Source organism: Pinus tabuliformis, chromosome 6 (genome assembly GCF_031772625.1).
Source record: "Pinus tabuliformis cultivar Carrire ecotype Pingquan chromosome 6, CPIR1, whole genome shotgun sequence".
Classification (NCBI taxonomy): domain Eukaryota; kingdom Viridiplantae; phylum Streptophyta; class Pinopsida; order Pinales; family Pinaceae; genus Pinus; species Pinus tabuliformis.
In genome coordinates, this window is record NC_142292.1 from 2,078,282,309 (window position 1) to 2,078,297,401 (window position 15,093).

Here is a 15,093-nt window from a genome sequence, read left to right on the forward strand (position 1 = left end):
TGTAAATGTTGTCTAATGTTCTCACCCCTTTTGCCACAAGTTCCCCTGAGGCAGAGTTCCTTATTTCACAGTCTTTGGTGCTGAAAACAACCTTATGTCCTTGATCACAGATTTGGCTGACACTCAGGAGGTTGTGTTTGAGTCCGTCAACTAGCAGAGCATCTTGAGCTTTTCCTTTTCCATTGATCAGAGTAACTGTTCCTTTTCCTACAATTCTGCCAGATCCGCTTCCAAAGGACACATTCCCTTCCTTTTTGCTCAATGAGACAAACTTCCTTCTATCTTATGTCATGTGTCTGGAGCACCCACTATCCAAAAACCAATGGTTTCCATTATTTTGAGCATATAGAGGCAGGCCACATTTATCCATTCTGGAGTTCTTGCTACTCGTCTTTCTTCCTTTGAGTGGGCAGTCTTGTTCATAGTGTCCATTATTGTAGCAGAAAGAGCAAATTAGATCAAATTTGGTCAAGGGATCAAATGAATTGAAGGTTTTGATTTGTCCTTGCCTTTTGGGGGCATATGAGTTGATTATTCAGTCCTTTAGCTTTGTCTTTTCACTTCTACGAGCCATATAATGTTTGGCTTGATGACCGAAGTTTTTACAGTGAAAGTAGTGTCCAAGAAAGATGGTTTTGTACCTGTTGAAGCAACCACGGTTTGAGTCGATTTCCTTCCTGGGAATTACTCCTCTCTCATTCTTTGGATTTGCGATGGGCCCTTGGTGGAGTACAGGTTTGTATTTGTTGTAGTGTCCATGATTTGACTCCATGTTCTTCTTTGGAGTAATTCTCTCTTCATTCTTAGGATCTGGGATGCACTTTTGATAACATACTTTTTCATATTTTGGATTGTAGGAAAGTGCATCGGCATAGCTTTTCGCACTATTCTTAGTGCTTGAGGATTCTCCTTTGAAACCTATTCCAGACTTGTCATGTTGAGATTTTTGATTTTTCAGAACAGTCTCAAGTATTTGAGAGCTTTTACAGCCCTTTTTAATTTGCTCCAACTCCTTTCTCAGAGACACTATTTCGGCCTCACGTTCTTCACAAGTCTCTTCTTTTCCTTTAAGCTTTGCTTCCAAGAAATCTTCTCTCCTTCTTATTTCCTCATTTTCCACTTTGAGAGAAATGAATTTGTTCTGTAGTTTCTCATTTTCTTCAATGGCGCTTATTAACAGTTCATCTACATTTCCTTCCAGCCCTGAGTCATCATCATCTGCAAGTGCCATGAATAATGTTTCTTGGCTTTCATCATGATCACTTTCCTCATCTAATTTCTTTTTGATGACCATAAACTCATCCTCATCAGAGTCATCTTGCTTGGAGAAGAAGTTTTTCTTATTGAACCCTTTCTTTTCATGTGCCATTCTTTTAGAATTTCCTTCATCATCACTATCATGTTTATGAGGAAATTTTGCTGCATAATGACCTATTTTACCACATTTAAAACAGATAAGAGGGTAATTGCCTTTAAGCTTAGATCCTTTCTTTAGCTTTCGTACAAATTGAGTCAATTAAGATTCCACATCTGACTCATCACTACAGTCATTCCTTTCTTTCCCCTTCTTTGACTTTGAGGCCTTGAATACTGCATCTTTGGATCTTGAGCCACCTTTCCTCATTTCATAGGCAGTGAGAATTCCATGGAGTTCATCCATTTTGAGGGTATCTCGATCCTTTGCTTCTTCTGTAGCACTTATTTTGGAGTCAAATCTGTCTGGAAGAGACCTTAATACCTTTTGAACAATGTACTTTCTTCAATTTTTTCGTCCAATCCTTTCAGGGAATTTACCATTTCAGCTACTCGAAGGAGGTATGCTGCAATATCTTCTTCATCTTCCATCCTCAAACTTTCAAATTTTCTATGAGTTTGAAGCTTTGCCTTTTTGACTTTTGAGTCTCCATCGTAGAAGCCAACTAGCTTCTCCCACATTTCTTTGGCAGAGGTACAGTGCATGACTTTTGTAAACTTGGAATCAGTGATTCCACTAGTGATGGAGTTCAAGGCCTTTGCATTTGTGATGTAGGCTTTCCTCTCGTCTGGGTCTGTTGGAAGAGTGGAAGTCGTTTGGTATTCATTTTGAGCAAAATTCCAGACTTCAGGTCTAAGGGACATTAAGTAGTAGGTCATTCTTTTCTTCCAGAAACCAAAGTTAGTGCCATCAAACAAAGGAGGTCTTCCTGATGCTTCGTGATTTCTCATCATGGCTGCGGATCCTTCTTCAAGCTGTTAGGCTAGTATGAAGAAGCCTACTCTGATACTAATTGTTGGAAATACTAAGAGGGGGGTGAATCAGTGTTTCTTACCTTTTTTTTTTTTTTTAATTATTCTAGTGAGTTCCAAAAGCATATATAGATATGTATATGTATACACAAAACACAGAAATCAACAGCTGGAATTAATGCTTTTATTAAAACTCAAGACAATGCAATGAAATAAATACAATATAAGTATATATTTGATTGTGAATAGTTTCCAAGCTCCAACTTGGACTTTCAGTGAACCTCCAGAGCACCAACTCTATTTCCCCAGGACACCAATCTTGGACTTAGGAGCACCAACTCCCAAAGACTTCAATCCTGTTCAGTTTTGAGGCTCCAACCTCTTGGGCTCCAACCCAACCTTGGTGTAAACTCGTATGCTGCTAAACTCTGTTCAGCTGAGGGTCTCTCACTCGTGCTCTCCTACCTCTGCTACTTCTGCTGCCTCTACAGCCTCTGCTGCTTCTGCTACCTCACACACTCGTTCTTCACCGCAACAACAACAACTATAGTTCTCTGTTTTTACTATATTTATTCATTCCCCATGCCTCTGTCTCTTCGTTTCTGCTTACACTGCCGCTTAGGCTTCCTCCTCGATCGCTGCGGCTTCCTCTTTGGTCTCTGTGGTTTTCTTTGTCTCTTCATGCTTCATCTGCACTACTGAGACACGTTGATTCAATGGATAGGTCCAAACGATCCATGGAGAACACATCTTCCCTGTTTACCGTAGTAGTGCTCCTTTTGGGAATGATGTCGGGCATACACAGAGTTCCGCTTTATTTAATGGACAACCACGTCCAATCACAATCAGTGTTGCCATGAATCACCCCATTTACCTGACATTCAGTCTATTCCTGTATCGGGTCCGCTGCTTAAATCACAATCAGCGATTCGTGACTCCCAGGGTCCTTTATATATCGGACCCATGACTCCACCGATGGCCAACGGCCGATCCTCCACTGCACCAATGGACCGGATGCGATATGGTATTAAACCATGGTTTATATGCCCATCAGGTCCTTAGCTTTATCGCAATCGGTACTTTCATATGGCAAGGCTTCACGGCTTGCGATCTGCAATGGATGCGATGACAGGTTAAGTCATATTGTAATGTAGCGGCGGGTCCGCATACGTTCATCGCAATCAGGGGTTTCCCTTGGCGGAGGTCTGATGCAATATCACTATCGGCGATCGCAAGTCGCACAGGGTCAGGGCTTGGCATTAACACAGACCACTCCATTTTTGCGATGCGATATGAGATACCAAACCCGATATTTCTCAACGCTCCCATGTATAAGGTTTCAAGTCTGCAATCTGCCTCCAATCGCCAATATGAGATACCAGACCCGATATTTCTCAACACTCCCGTGTATAAGGTTTCAAGTCCATAATCTGCCTCCGATAGTGTATTTGCTCGCCGATAGTGTTAAGTCTATATACCCAAGTATTTCTGCCTCTATTTGCGTTGTTGCATTAAATGCATATACAGGTCTTGTTGCCTTCATTTCTCTGATGGCTCCTGATAGCTGTTACCTACATGCATATAAGCTCTCCGATGACTTATTTGCATGCCTCCATTGGCTCTGTTTGCTCTTTGCACTGTTTTCTCCTTTGATGGCTCTATCTCCTCCTCTTGGCTCCGATAGCTCTGTGTGCTCCTCTTGGCTCTGTCTACTCATTGAATATTGCCATATTGACATCAATGACAATCTGTGTCCAACAAAAAGAAGAGAAAGGCTTCTTGTGCAGAGAGGTAAAGCAAGTAACTCCACTAGGGTATTGTCCAGACTCACTGGTAGCAAAGCAATGCTTATGTTCTTAAAGTGACTCCACTGGGGTACACTCTAGGCCTACTAGTAGCAGAGCAACACGAGAGATGAAACTAAAAAAATATGACAGTCAATATTACTTGTGTATTTATATACCCCTCATCCCCAATCGAAATAACTTAGTTTGACTTGGATTGGTATGTGTGCTATCGATAAAGAGAATGGTAGGGACTACATCTTTAACTCAAGCTAGTAAAGAAGCTATAACAATCAAAGAATCGAGCAATACTTATGGAAGAGTTAGACTTGATTTACATGAGACAAAGTCCATATAGAGAGATGGAGTTCTACCAATGTGTTGCCAATGTTTTAGCTTATACAACCACCCTCCAAAATTTTACCTCTGCTTCGTTTTGGAGCCTCCCTTATAAATTACAGTAGCTCATCTTGCACTGACCCAGGTACTTGTGCTTTGATTGAGCCTCATCTTTGCATCATGGCTTGTGTTTTCTCATTTGGTTTATTGTCTAACCGACAAGCTAATCTCTTGACTTGGTTTCCACCCAGTTCTAGGCTTGCTTTAGAGAATTCAACAATCCTTGAGGGAAACCAACCTTACTCTTAGGAATTTCGCAGTTCAAGTTGAAAGTGAGCCTTCCGATTCAAAATTGCACAGAGCTAGTTGACAACGAACCTTCATCTAGGAAATTGCGCTGAGCATGAGATGCAACCAGAAATTACGCAGAAGCCTTCTTCTCAGAGGATGCCCAGTGCATGAACCAGGGAGTTTCCCAGTTCTCCCTAGAACTCTGCAATCTCTCCAGGCATTGCATGGAATCTTTCCCCAAAAAAGAAAAAAGCAAAAAGAAAAAAAACATCCCTAGAAAATAGGGATCTATTTTTAGCAGCCCAAAGGAGGCACTTGATATATTTTTCGAAACTGCCGCCAAGTGTCACTTTTTCCTTGATTTTTGGCCTTCACATCATAGACCCTAAATCGGCGAAAACTCTTTAAGCAATGCCACCAGAGCTCATTTTCACATTCGATCTTGGAGCTCTGGCATTCTCGAGGAGATCAAGGAACCTTCAGTGTGATCATCGTCACTTTTCCGAGTAAGTCTTGTTTTTCTAGTCTTTTGCCATTTTTTCTATTGCTTTTCCTTGTTTAGCTTGTGAGAGTGTTGTTTCACTTGTTTTTTTGATCGACTACTCGTGTTTTAAATTATTTTAGCTTGTAGAAGTGTTTTTTTAACTTTTGCATTACCTTTCTATTGTAGCGAAATCACAACACCCCCATTTTATTTTTTATAATAAGCATGGGGACCCTTTTTCTTTGCATGTATTTGGACTTTGAGCATGAATTGCTTTGCTTTGGATTAGTTAGCTTTCAATTATCGCTTGGTTCATCTTCCCTTATGGATTGCAAATTAGTCTTAGTTTTTCTACTTAAGCTTTCAAAACAAATAAAACATTTATCTTTGTAAAGATAATTACCTTTTTATTTTTTAAATATTCTAATGAAATATTTTAATAGATCATAGCCACCCATACCAAGTTGGATCTTAATGAAGTAACTTTAAGTTAAAAACCAAGACTAAGTGGCTTTGTATTAATTAAACAAGTGGCTATAATATATCGGAGATATCGAAGCTTTGACATTGGAGGAACCCTTTTATAATTCCTCGATGTCAAAACCCAGATTCATAATACAGTGGCTTATATCGTAATAAAAGAATATAATATCCAATACATATAAGTAGCATGGGGGGCATATTAAATTTGAAATATGTATGTGTAAAACCATATTAAACAAACATATCGTATAACCAAAGTCCGAACATTATATAAAGGCATTGTAATTTATAAGCCTTGTCAGAGGACCCACATTCCGCGTCATTGTTTCCACTCTCGCATATCAGAGGTAATGCATATCGAAGATTTCCTTTCAAGACACATTTAAAAAAAACGATATGATTCCTTGCCGATATTCCAATATGCCAATCCCTCCGATCTTCAATCTCCAATAATCATATTCCCTTGATCTTTGATCTCCGATATTCATATCCCTCTGATCGTCAATATCCCAGTGCACCTCCCCCTCTGACTTCCGATATCTTCTAAGATCCGATAAGTCAGACCCGATATGTGTATTAACGATGGTCTAATCAGAATATCACGTCCACCTGTATATCAAAACTTTTAAATGGTAACAATTGTAAAAACCATGATATAAAATATTCGATACTAGGCTCCGCTATAACGGAACCGATAAAGTTATTAAAGGGAGTTGAACATGATATTACATCCTCTCCATACCGTAGCTGCCCAATATAGCAACTATTTCATTTTGTCTCATATTAAAAGTTCCGATGAGCTTACCTCTTATACCACTCAACTCATTCCATGTATAAGTAAAATAAATTTAATTAATTTAAAAAGGTCTTTGGGATAAACATAATTTAACACATTTTTATAGTTTAATATATGTTTTCGCCATTTAAAAAAAAAAAACCAACTATTTGCCATTAATTATGTTTTCTGTTTGACTTCCAATACAGGGCTGATTACAAAAACATATCAATCACCAATGAAATTCCTCCCAGTGGAAAAAGGGATTTCTCAATTGGTAAAGACGTTGTTGAATCGATTGAATAACGATTACATTGGCTATAAAATATTCCTATCTATTCGGAACAAGAAGGATCATTCTTACCTTCGCAAATGAAATTGGGAAATTCGTTTTTCTGTGTTCATCTACGTTTGGTTAGAGTTCCAATTAAAGTCATCTTTGTTGTAATTAACTCTGTCGTTAAGAAAATCGGGGGAGGCTATTAGCTTTGTAAATCTTGTATAAATACCCTTGAATTCGATCTTATTTAGGAAGAGGTCGTAATCCACTCAAGGGGGATTCTTTATAGTTGTTCAATTTGTGCAATACCACTACTCTTATGTACATAAAGGCCGATTATAGATAAAACATAAGGTTTCTGGCTCTATTCTCATTTCCTTACACTATTGCAGGCAGTTTTACTATGGGTCTAAGATGCTCCAGGAATGCACATTTGTATTGTAATTTTGGCATTGTTTAATGAATTTTCATTCTTGTGTACTATTACCAGAATGTTAAATTTTTTTTATTTTTATCAAAGTTCTATAATTGGTTTTGATTTCCATTCTATGTAGTACGTTTCTTTGATTTCCAACACTATTGTTGATTCAATTGTGATATGTTGCTAAAGTCTTGCAGGAGCTATCTCCAAGAGGGAGAATGAGATCAAAATCATTCTTAATTCATTGAATTATACTTGTGGTGAATGATAACTATTTATTATTCATTTACAGGAGTATCTTTCTTTTATATGTATTAATTGAAAATAACTATTTCTTTTGATTAATACAAATTTGATAATGAATTATGTTTAATCTGAATTTAGGCTTGTAGGTGAACTTACCTTAATAGTTTTTTAATTAAAATATATTCATTTACACAGTTGTTTTAACCTTTTACGAGTTTACAAACTATTTTGGAATTCATAATCAAATTTTAATTCTAGACTCATTCATAAACTAGTCCTTCCCCCTGTTTTATTTAATTTGCACTAGTATTGGGATAGGGCTATCCCATTCTAGTTCAAGATAGGATTTTATGTTTTCAAATTAGTCTTGCATTTGTATATTTTTCTTTGCATCAAGTCCTCTCTTAAAGAGGCAAATAAATCATGTAATTGTGGTTTGATCAGCCTTTTTAAATTGATCAAACCTTTGTGTCAATTTACTTATTTAACCCACATCTTAAAGATCGATGCAAAGGAAATGTAACATGATGTAGTATAGGTGTAAGTAGATCAATTATTAGTTTAGGTTATATTAGTTTTAGATTAGATTAGATTTATGTTTAAGGGCAACTGAACCCTAACCGGTCAGAACCACCATCTTCAACAGAAAAGGAGATACTTTAAGTTCCCAACTAGGTGATCTCTCCCAATGTCGACGAAGGACACTTTTTCCTATCAACACTTTCCCAAGTGTCACATGCATTAGCCCATTTTTTCACTACCAGTTGTTGTTGTGGAAAATCTCTCCACATGCTTCATTTTCCTTTAGTTTGATTGATTCCTGCACTTGTTTCACTTGCATGCATCATCATTCAGTCATATCTGCACTCAGCATCACACCATCCTTCAAATCTGCTCGTTTTAACACACCCCTTGGGTAGATCTGGGCTTCCCTTTCCCGGATATCGCTTTTACTTGCAAGGATTGTGCATTCTAGGAGATCAAGGCATCTACCTTGGCTTCTGGAATTACACAGAGGCTTCCCTTTCCTGGATCCAACTGCCCACTATGGATTTCTAGGAGTCAACCTCCTAGTCCTAGCCACTGAGACTGTGCAATACACAGTCTCTTCCGACCTCTACCTAGAATGAACTGCGCATTGTGTAGTTCCAGTGAGCAAGCCTTCCCCACTGATTGTTGGGACTGCATACTATGTAGTTCTAGCAGGCAACTAGTCACCTCTATGAACCAAAATTGCACAAACCCTCTCGGCATTAGCTCAATCTGTTGCTTCATCTAATATTGAAGTTGCTTTTGGTTTTAAGCTAGCATTTGCATTGCATGAGTGCCCCCTCTGTCTCCAGGTACAACTATTTTTTAGCATCTCTCTACCAGTTACAGTTAGCATGGCCTCCAAGAGAGTTGCATCAAACGAAATTGTCGAGAGTATTACTAGGGAAGCAGTTGAGCAAGTGTCAGTTAACCTGCCAGTTTATGTAGACAGGCAGATGTTCATTAAGAAGGGCATCAAGTTGACATGGCAGTAGATCAAGGATACTTTGGTAGAGGAATTCAAGGAAGTATCATAGGATCGACATGTTTATATCAGTATCCAGTGGTCAAGGTTATATAAGGTTGCATGCAGGTACCCCACCTTCCCATGTGCGAACATTATTAGCTAGATTGTATCACACATATATCCAGAGGCTATGTCATTGAGCAATGCCAGTAGGATAGAGCTTACCACCTTCAGGGCAGAGAACTATCATCAAATGTATCATTTACCTCAGCCAACGAGGCACATGAACACACTTTTCTATGCCAACCACATCCAGGTGAACACAAGAGATATAGTAAAGCGCTAGGTGAAAGAGCTGTCAAAGTTCAAAAAAGCACCTAATCATGTTTATAAGACCAAGTCACTCAGGAATGCCTACCATTTCTTGATCATATTTGAATGCCAAATATATGGTCATGAAAGCACCAAGACCTTTCCTAAAGGTTGGGTAGTTGTGTTGGACCAGTTGGTGAGTTATGGAAGGCCATTCAACTAGTCAAACTTGTTGGCTTATCAATTAAAATTCCATGTGAATATAACCCAAAATCCGCTCAAGGATAGAAAGAAAGATTCTACATGTCTGCATACTTATTGGATGCAATTTGTAACCTGCAACAATTTCCTAGCATGAGCTGGACATGGACACCGAAAGAGACTGTCATCAACATTTATTGCAAGTTTATTTCTAGCTGTAGCTATCGAGGATTAATGGAAATGCTAACTAACCATTTCATCATCTCATTGTACAAGCTGATCTTTGAGCACGATCCACCTTGCATGTCCTAAGAAGCAAGGCAATACTTAACATTGCAGATTGGTATGCCTCACTCGGTAACACCTTCATTAGAGTGTTTGACAGAGAGAATCGTCCGCATATTCTACCAAGGTATGCCATGGATAAGTTGGTCATGCAAGATGTCTCATATCTGTTATCCATAGGGTTATTAGCAGGACTACATAGGAAGAAGAAAGCACCATGCCCTACTCTTCCTTTGCGGATAAGTGTTATATGAGGTTAAGAGCTTGAAAGATGTGGATGATGAAGCTAAGGAGATATTAATTTCGAGTTTGACACCAAGGAATTTAATCCATATGATCCTCAGGGTATTTGTAAGAACCACTGTGAAAAGGTGTACTATCCATGGATCCAATGGACATTTCACTGGCACGAGGAGGACCCTTAGAGATACTGTTACAATGACTCCAAGCTCCATGAGCCAGTCAGTATAGCCACAACTTGGAAGGCTACTCTGCAAGCAGCAGTAGTGTAGGAAGAAACAACAACAATAAGTAGCAATCCAACATAGGAAAAGGGTAAGAGCAAGATTTCTGAGAACCCAGAGACAGAGCCAAGATACAATATGAGAGCAGATCCCATCATTGAGAAAGCGACATTGGCAGTGGAGGAAAACAGGGATCAACAAATAAAGAGGGCAGAGTGAAGGAAGAAAGAAAAGCAAAGGCTGGATGAAACATAATGCAAGTTGAAGGAAACATAGAAGAATTTGAAGCAAGCTCAAGAGTTAAGGAGAGAAAGGGAAGAGAAGCAGAAACAAGAGGAAGAGGAAAGGCAAGGCACGATGAGAGATAAAATAATGACCATATAGGTTGAAGAGTCAGAACAACAAAAAAATAAAGAAGAGGAGGAACAGATGAAAAATTGAGAGCTTACTCAACAGATTGAGAAATTGATCGAAGTAACAAACATGGAATTGGGGTTGATCCAAAGAATGAATACATCGACCTCATGCCAAGAGCACCTGAGGTCACCTCTTAGTATCCACCACCTCCAATGTGGGAACTAGTCCTGAGCGAGCGAGGAGAAGTTGTTCTCCTTGATGATGATTTTCTGGTTATGGATGTGTGTAATCTTTCATTTGATGAGTTGCAAAAGAATATTGTACAAGCGTGGAGGAAACACTTTCCAACTAATCACGTATCACCTACATTCATGAAGGAAGGAGTGACAGTGTAAGCTGCCAGAAAGAATCTAGCTGCAACTGCTGATGCCACCTTGGCCTGTGCAAGAGCAACGAGCTCGAATGTTAAGTTATTGTTGGCTGACAATGCACAAATGGAAAATAGCTTGCAGGCAACCAAGAAATAGGTAGAACAACTCAGAGAGTAGAGCACAGTTTCCCCAATGACAGAGATGAGGAAAGTGATACTTTATGAATTATCAACATTTGAGACTCTCATGCAAAATATCTATGAAGGATTCATCACCTTACATAAAGTAGTTTTCCATGTGCATGGATTAAAATAGCAGAGCAAAGAGTTTTTACAAACTCTCAAGAACATACATGCTTCTATCACCCATGTGCAAGAGTGGACAATGCCATACAAAGGGGCCCCACTTCACTTGTCAAAGATGATGAAGCCTTAGGAAGAGATGGTGAAAGAAAAGGTCTGGATGTTGATCCAAAGCTATGAGAAGCTCACCCCATTCGTCACTAGTATACAAGCCTCATATGCATGTTTGTACAAGAGTTTGGATGTCATTGTGAGAACGCATAGGATCCCTTCAATTGGTTCCCTCACTAGGGCTAAACACAAGTACCAATTCCGGCTAGAGATCAACAGATACATGGAGCAACTAAGGCGAGAGGCCACCAGGGATGACTTGGAGCTCAATGCACATAACATGCAAAAGTACATTGGTGGTCCTGTCATAGTCAACACCATGCTGCACATGCTTTAGGGCGAGTTGGATACAGGTTTCAAGACCATATACCTAGATTCTATGGAGGCAAGATTCCACTATCAAAAAGACACCATCAAGTAGTTTGGGGACATCATCGCAAAGTACCAATCTTGGCATGAGTATGTGACTGAGAAGCACCAAGTGAAGGTTGCTGATTTGGTCTTTCCCCAAACTTCATAGTCATAGTGTTTTGTCTTGTTAGGTTGTTTCTAGCCTATTTTCTCTAACATCGGTACATGTGGAAAATGTAATATTATTCGTAAATATGTTTTAAGTGAAATTCCAAGTGTCATTAGTGGAATGTGAAAGGTCATTATGTTATGTAATGAGTTATTTGTAAAGAATTTGAAGAGTCATGAGGGTAGTCAAAGAGTCACAAAGGGGAATGTCAAGGGTCACCCCACCCTTTGTTATAAATAGAACCTCATAACTCATAAAACTGGTTTTTGGGAGCCAAGCTTTTGGCTAGGCTTAGGCTTAGAAAAGGATTGGGAGTATTATGACGAGCCTTGACTTCACATCGTAGAGTGAGTATACTTCTTTGGAGGAGCAGGTGTTCTTGAATGTAATTTTCAACTATTGGGGTTAGTGGTTGTCAATGGTGTATGTATGTATGCAAATTTAACTTATAATAATAATATCAAAGCCAACACGCTTTCATGCATATGTTGTTATTTGTAGTTGGACTATTCTGGCTGCTTTAGCAATGTATGTTGTTTAACTTACGCATTTTCTTATGAGTAACTTTGTATGAAATTGTATGAATCGTATTGAATGCATGTTGTTTGATTAAACCGTCGCTTTAATTTATTGACTATTCCACATTTTAGCTTGTGATGTTATTCCACTCGTGTGTTTCTTTTCCCCTCCATGTGTTAGAAGCTCCATGCATCGCCGTTGATTCATCGCAAGGTCACATACTTGCTTCAACCCAAATTTATCATCCTTATCTTTGCGTGCTACCACGGTCAAGGCATTACATTACCACCCACTGCTGGGACTCCTAACCCAAATGGTTTGAGGTCTAGTTGGGACTTCTTATGGGGTAGATCAATTGAATGTTGGCAGGTCCAGCACCATCAAAATTTCTAGTGCTAGAAGGAGGGTCAGATGACAAGTTGAGCCCTTGAAGTCTATTTTGAATTTCTTTACATCCTTCATGACTTATGTCCAAATCACAAACCTATCATGTTTCTCTCACACTGCTGATTTTGATGTGTTGGCGGAAGTTATAGATGACTTTTCGAAATTCAAGTTTAGTGACGATAATGGAACACCCCTGTTTAGGCACAAAATTTCCTTTTCTGGCATTTGTGACAGGTATGATATCCCCTCAGATGACATTGCCTTTGGGTTGTTCACCTTCATGTTTGAAAGGATTGCAAAGAAATGGTGTCACACATTGCCTACAACCTCTATACACTCTTTCGATCACATCATCAGAGAATTATACCGTGATTTCATTTTTTATGACCATAAAGTACTTCATCGAAAAATTTTAAAATTGTGAAAAGTACTTGATGATTCTCTTTGTCACTTTTATGATTATTTCCTTCATTACTTTTTTCCATTTCATGAAGATGAAGTTGACTGGAAATTTTTGGAGGAAGATTTCAATATCTTGTTCGTATCTATGAGAATCAGCACAAGTTAGAAACTTCTTACTCTCTCCCAACATACCTAGGTGTTAGATATTCTACATCTGAGATGGACAAGGTTACTATCCCAAATGACCCTTTGTCCCCTTCTCATCAGATAACTATAGCCCCACAGGACGAGTTGGGAGAAGTTGTGAATCCACCTATTGATCTGTCATCATCTCCTCCTACCCCACCTACTTAGGATTTCTAAGTATATTTGGACTGCAAGCTTGATGGTTGTCACATAGTCTCATCTGGTAAGCCTCCGTCTTTTGATTTCTTTGATCCTCCAAATATTGGTGTGTCATGTTCATCTATTTCGAATCCCACATGTGATGTTCACGAGGATCAAGTTTTTGACGAAGTTGGTGTTGAACAACCAACTTGCGCTATCATTTTTTGTGAGTGTGTGTGGGAGTCTGAACAAGAATCTACAGTGAAGGATGACCTCCTTCTATCTGCACCTTGTTCGCTTTATCCTAACATCTTCCACAATTTTTCCATGACTGTTCCATCTTGTCAAAATTCATCTTCATATGTCTCCACTTTCGATCTTTCATAGAACACGTGGGATGTCAATCTTTCATTTTATCACGGAGAGGACAAAGATTTCTTCCCGGATCTACCCAATCTCTCATCTTTCATTTTCAAAAACTTAAAGGGTGAATTTTTTTGTTTCTCATCAAGCCCTCTTTATGATTTGTTAGATCATGAGGATGCTATGGTTCAACTTGAATTTTTTTGTCATGGATTGTCATGATCTTTTCACTCATTCATTTGATCATGATTCTGATTCACCTATTATTAATATTTCCAAGCTACAGGTCCTTGACGATCCATCTTCTGATGAAGTGGAAACTCCTCAAACTGTCGAGGAAATTTAGCCCGAGATGATGGTTATGTCAAGTTCACGTAGCCTTGATGTAGTTCCACTTTCGATTATAAATCTGTTGAATTTCCTCAAGCCCCTCATCACTCTCTTGTTCACACTAAAAATCAATCCATTTCACAGCTTTCACATCCTCCACCAGAATCACATGATCCTATTGCTCACGCATTGGAGGAGTCATATGTAGCAAGAACTATTGCAAAACGGAAGTTTTCTTCTTTTTTCATATTTTCTCGTTTTCCATGTTCGAAGATGTGTACATACTTGTCTTCCACACGTATAGAGACAAGACACCATGATACATCCGCATAGTTCCTTTCTTATGCTTTCAATTTTTTCTTTTCTGTGGATGCATTCAAGCTTCCGACTATTTGGTTTGCATTGTTTTATCTTTATTGTCTGTTGGTTTGCTTGAATATATTTCTTTTCAATCATGTTGTATCCTACATGGGTCAACCAATATGCCAGTGGATGCATTGGAAATATCACTTCACATGAGTTGGCCCATGCTCTGCTTAGGTTAGGAGTAGGAGTAGTGTTTTCTTTCTTGATTTTATTATTTTGTTTGCTTTGTCTTGCTTCTTTCCTTTGCTTGTTTTATTGTGCACTCATAGGTTAGTTTATGCATGAAACCATGTTTTTCTTCTTGAGACAAGCAGGGTGAAATCCAAGAGGAACTTGTATAACTATCCACACTTAGTTATCTGTATATTCCCTCTCTTTATGAGGATCTTTTGTTTCTTCTAATCAATGATACCGTGATGGAAAATGCGTTCCTTTCAGAGAGAGACATGGTGAAATCATGATGCTTTCACTCTTAACTAGTATTGCCTACTCTAATAAGTTTTATATATTCGACTAACCCTTGTCAACTCAATTAAGTAGAGTGCGGAGAGGGGGAGAACCTTAACAAGTATGTGTTAGGCCCCTATACTACTAGTGTAACCTCTTATTGTTATTAGTACAACCCACTTATTATATTGATGTACCCATG